Raw genomic sequence first — 6,053 nt, forward strand, 5'->3', positions numbered from 1 at the left:
TGATGAGACACAACTGGCACTCTGCTCCAAAAAAGTATAAACAAATAAAAACCTTTTCTCTGATTTTTTTTCTTTTATTTCTGAGGTGACACATAGCTTTGCTAAAGTTACCTAGTTTGAGGAGACACCTAGGATTCTAAAGATGAACACAACTTGAGTCCTTCAGGATATTTTTGAGCACTGAGTTAATGAAGTCTAGATTCTTTCTATTCCTGACCTTCCTGTCATAGGACATAATAAGTTTTCTTATTTTTAAAAGACACTTTGAATTCTTAATTATTGTTCCTTGAAGCAGAATAAGTCCTAACTAGTGGACACCTACTGAATATTTTATTTATTTTTGTATTTTTATTTTTTTTAAATTAAGTTTATTGGGGTAACATTGGTTAATACAATTATATACTTTGCATTCTACGTCCATGCCACCCTGAGCAAGCCTGATCCTGTCTGATCTCAGAAGCTAAGCAAGGTTGGGCCTGATTAGTACTTGGATGGGAGACCACCTGGGAAGACCAGGTGCTGTAGGTGTTAAAAAATTAAAAATTAAGGGATTGTAAGCTGACAAGGTCCTTGAAATCTTTGAGGTCAACCAAGGGTTTCCTCGCCTAAAAAAAAAAAAAAATTCAGGTGTACATTATAATTTGACATCTGTATATTCTATTGTGTGTTTACCACCCAAAGTCCAGTTTCCTTCAGCTACCATATATTTGATCCCCTTTGCCCACTTCACCCTCCACTTACCCCCTATGTTTGACCCGTTTTACCCCATCTACCTCCCCTCATTCCCCCATCCCCTACCCTCCGGTAACCACTAGTAAATAATCCATGTCCATGAGTCTCTGTTTGTTTGTCTTGTTCATTTGTTGCTTTTAGGTTTATATCCGACATATAAGTGATATGTGGTTTTCAATTTTTTCTGTCTGGCTTATTTCGCTTAGCATGATTATCTCAAGGTCCATCCATGTTGTCACAAATGGCAGTATTTCATCTCTTCTTATGGCTAAGTAATATTCTATTATATGTATGTACTACAGCTTCTTTATCCAATTATCTATCGTAGGACACTTTGGTTGCTTCCATGTCCTGGCCACTGTGAATAATGCAGTTATGAACATCAGTGTGCAAATATCTTTTTGAATATGGCTTTTCAAATCTTTGGGGTAAATACCCAGTAGAGGGATTGCTGGATCATATGGTAGACCAATTCTTAGATTTTGAGGAAACTTCATACTGTTTTTCATAGTGGCTGTACCAATTTGCAGTCCCACCAAGAGCATATGAGGGTTCCTTTTTCTCAGCATCCTCTTCAGGATTTCTTATTACTTGTCTTTTTAATTATAGCTATTCTAACAGGTGTGAGATGGTATCTCATTGTGGTTTTGATTTGCATTTCCCTACTGAATATTTTAATTATAATAGTTACTACAGGCTATTCTTAGAATTATTTTTTGCTGGGAAAAAAATCATACTGATGGGTAAAGAAAAATATGAATTTACATTCCAAATTCTTCTGTGCATGTATCTATATTATTTAAATAGATTTTTGAGAAACAGTTATGAAGCATCCATTTATTGGTAATGAAGTGATGAAAAATAGACACAGATTCTATCTTATTGGCAACTAAGGCATATATGTAGAGGCAGACATAGAAGAAGAACAATGAAAAGCAAATCTCATATTTGTGACAATTGCTAGGAAGGAACAGTTTAGTGCATTTTGAAAGCACGTAACCAAAAACAGGTGTAGTGAAAAGAGAATCGAGGTAGGCTAGACTTGGTAATTAAGTAGATGTCTTTCATGTAGTGGAATGGACGGGCTGTGATTGGATAATTTCAGATAGAGGAAATAGGATTCATGCAGGCCTTGAGAGCAAAAGGGACATTACATACTCAAGAAATTAAAAAGCAAGTTTGCCAGGTTTAAATTTGGTGGCAATCTGGCTACATGAAGTGATGGGGGAATCACATCCTGTGCCTTCAGAAGCAACAATCTTACCAGAAGCAGCACAGTCTTTCATGTACCCAGGTGGTTACAATAACACCCCACACTGAGAAATGAAACAGTTTTATGTATGTGTGTACACATACACACACACACACACGCGCGTGCGCGCATACACACAAACATACACACGTGAATGTGTGTATATGTAGTAAAACTATCCTATAAAAACCTATAAGGTCTTAAGAATGTACAGTAGAAGTGGTTTGATTATATCTTATCAAAAGTCAGTGAATGTCTGCAAAACTGCTGCTGAGGGAGAAAGAGATAAGGATAAATCGGGGTGGATCTGGGAACTGTTTGGACTGCTGCTCACATAAATGATGTGAGAACCAAATATGTTTGTTTTTTTCTTGTTGATAGAACATTGCTTTATTTCTTAGGAATTAGATATAGCATCATGAGTAGACCATATAATTCAGTCATTATAATTGTCAAGACTAAAAGACTTTTTTATATATTTAATATTAAAAATGCCAAATATATCTTTTTACTAGAACAATTTAATCCTTTTACTAGAAATGAACTTTGATAAAAATATTGAATACTTTAATGTTAAAATGTCATTCTGTTGAAGTAAATATTGCCTTTTGACTGGATTGTTTGTTCATTTCAACTAATATGTGACAAACACAGCTACTTCATATATGGGCAGTTATAAATTTGTCTTACATACAGAAAATATCTTTTTAAATGCCTGTGTATATTTAGAAGGTAAGACGTGAAATCAGCTGGCTTAAGGGAAGGTGGCTTAGTGACTGTAGCTACAGTGGATAATTTGATGTTTTGGAGGTGACTCAATAGAATGTATGAAGTCCCTTGAGTGGAAGATACTTTGAGAGGAATTCTTTGGTTCTCGCATCATGACATGAAGCTTGGAGAAGACATTTGTATACTGCCTCGTACAGCATAAGCAAGGGTATCATTTAACAGATATACAGTGGATGTTTAAACACCAGGTACATAGTCAGGTGGGATCTTTTATATTAATCAAAATAGTCAAGTTTGAGACTAGGAATGTGGTGGTAATGAGTAGCCTGGGTGTATTGAATTGTGGCCATTTATTAACGCCATTAGTAGTTATTTATTCAAAATTGTTAATTTGAGGATGCGGTGTTTCTTACAATTAGGAGCACAGTTGGAAGGGTAACCATGACACTATTTGATAGGTATCTGCTAGGAAACATGGTATCTCAAGAATTAGTAAGAGTAATAAAAAGTGATCTCTCTGTTCTGGCAGTTAGAATTAAGTCTGGAATCACTAAACTAAGCTTTTCGGAGGTTATATCTGCGTATTCTTAAACAAACAAACAAATATCTTTTTTGTTTCACTGATACCTGAAATATCAAGGTAGTATCTGGGAAGTTTTCTATTTTGTTAAGTCAGCAAAGAATTAGAAAACCCCAGTATGTCTCTTTGAAGCACATTATTAAAAGGCAGCTAAAATGGGGGTTTTCATTTGGATTCTTATTACCTTTGAAAATGAGTTTAAGCACTGTGAAAAAGTTGCTAGATACTTTTTTTAGGAAGAGTTGAAAGTTATGGGAGAGCATGAACTGATAAGTAATATAACCTTAAATTAATAAATTTTAAATGAAAGTAGGAATTTATTCTAAAATATTCAATAGATAAAAGAGCAAATTTATTCAACTATGACTAGTAAATCTAACCCTGATGGAAAGTATAATTATTCTTCTGTAAAATGATCATTCGAAATGTAAAAGTAGCTGAAGACATTAGTTTATTCTTAATTATGTCTGGAATGCAATCGCTTGGAAAGCTTGTAGTGATGTCAGCAATGATATTTTATGTATTGTGACAGACTGAACAAACTAGCAAGATGCTGAGCAAAACATTGTAGAACTAGTTTTGCTGCTGAATCAGTGCAAAATCTGTGGAAATAATTCTTTCTTTAGAGAGTAATTCTCAGCCCAAAGTTTTCTTTCTTTTTTAAAGTGAAGAGACATTTTACATGTTGCTCTTGCCTTATCTGATGTAATAAGAGTGCAGAAGATACCCAATGAAATGCATCACTGCTTGGAGAGTTTAAAATTCATAGACGAGAACGTAACAGATAGCCGTGATTTCTCTATGAAATGCGTTTGTGCAACCATCCATCCAAATGAAGAACTAGATGTACTTACTAGAGCCATTAAAGTTGGTGTTTTAATTTTTAAATTTTAGTAATTTTATCAGAGACAAGTAAAATCACCACAAACCTCAGGTTTTGAATATGAGTATATATGTATAAATTTAAATTCTTATTCTTAAAAAGTTCTGAAATCCTTTAATTCATATATGTCTGTGCATTAAATAGTTCAAAGATCTCATATATTAACTAATAATAACAAAGCTAATAAAATTTGGAATAGATTCAGCAACGAATAACCTTTAAAATAATGTAATATAAATGAAACAAGTCATTTCAAGTGAGAAATACCATAATGTTAACCCTCTAAAGAGAACAAGAATTTACAACATGAATGAGTTTAACATTGCTTTTTAACAATGATATCTGAATATTTGAGTAATTTTAATTATTATGCTTAAAGAAGCATCAGTATTTAAAAGATCAGTATCAGTGCATCATTAACGAAAGGGCATGACAAAGAAAATCGAATGCTAATATATTTTTTTTTAAGTATTAGCAATGAAATCCAAATTCCTTAATATTATCTAATGATATAAGTTTATTTCATGAATACCTATTAAAATAATTACGATAGGGTTGTAGTTTTTAAACTTTCATTTTTATGTTTTAATCTAGGCCTCAAAGAACCCTTTTCTTTAAGAATATTGTTTTATTTGATTAAAATATGTATGAAAAAGCCCATAAGGCTAAACTTTAATTGGGTTTTATTTGTCCTGTTCACTGCATATAAGCCATAGAAATGAGAATGAGTATGTGTATGAGAGTTATTTTTAAAGTGTAGAACTCTCCAAGTGTATACAATATTTGAACAAAGCTAACTCCTTTAGATGAGAGAAAAAATATTAATAGTTTTTCATTAAATTTAGCTTTTTTTTTTTATCAGCAAGTGGCCTTTGTTGTAGTGTTCTTGGCATCTTTTCTGTCATGAGTAACCTTACACTATATTCTATTTAATTATTCTCTCTTGCTTAAAGCATAATCAGCATGAAACGAGCTGTGCAATCTTGAATGAATACCATTTCAATAATATGTTGATTTTTAAAAAAGCACAAGATGGCTGTTAATTTTACTTGAAGTCCTCTCTCCTGACTATTGCTGTATACAGTTTTAGAATCTGTATCCATTTGCTGCTTTTTAGTACTATCCCTAGTACACTCATTATACCAATGGATTCTCTCAGAGTCTGACACTGTGACTGGCCAGACAACTATTAATAGCCATGAAAGACACTTTTAAAGGAGAAGGCATTTGTATTTTATGACTAATTGATTCATGAAAAATCTTTCTGGTAGCACAAGAAACAGACCAATTTCTTGGGGAAAAAAGGGAAATTTTTATTTCTTGAAAATTATTTCTACTAGCATATAAGTAGTCCCTATATTGAGATGACCTGCATGTGAAGAACCCAGTGATAAAGAGGTGTTGATAATCATTCAATCAATAGCAAAGTTAGATTGCTGGCAGAAAAAGCCTTAGACACTCCAGAAAGAAGCACTTTAATTATGAACATGTAGTGTCTAGGTCTGAATCTTGGCCAGTGATGAAGCATAGGATTTACAGTAAATTAATTACATGAGTTTTGGCATAAATTCTTAATATCAGATTTCACCTTGGGTGACACATATAGCTTTATAGAATTATGAAGTTCTACAAAATGATTGTATGCCATATTCTATCCCAGAGAGGATGTCAAATCATTGACTTTTAGTACTGGAAAGAACCTTGGTGACTCAGTCCAATTCTTTAACCAATAATAATAATAATAGAAAAAGCAAACAGACTAGGAGAGCTCAAGTGAATTACCAAATATGTAAAGCCTATTTCTTTCTGTAATTTTTTTCTTAGCATTACCATCATTACTATTGTTATTTTGAACTTTGGAAAAAGTTATATATTGT

General features: G+C 32.9%; 1 pseudogene; it reads left to right on the plus strand.

Annotated features, from left to right (window-relative positions):
* Window positions 1-409: 409 nt before the first annotated feature.
* Window positions 410-528, plus strand: LOC112475564 (annotated as a pseudogene).
* The last annotated feature ends 5,525 nt before the right edge of the window (window positions 529-6,053 follow it).

Source organism: Pteropus alecto, unplaced genomic scaffold (genome assembly GCF_000325575.1).
Source record: "Pteropus alecto unplaced genomic scaffold, ASM32557v1 scaffold171, whole genome shotgun sequence".
Lineage (NCBI taxonomy): Eukaryota > Metazoa > Chordata > Mammalia > Chiroptera > Pteropodidae > Pteropus > Pteropus alecto.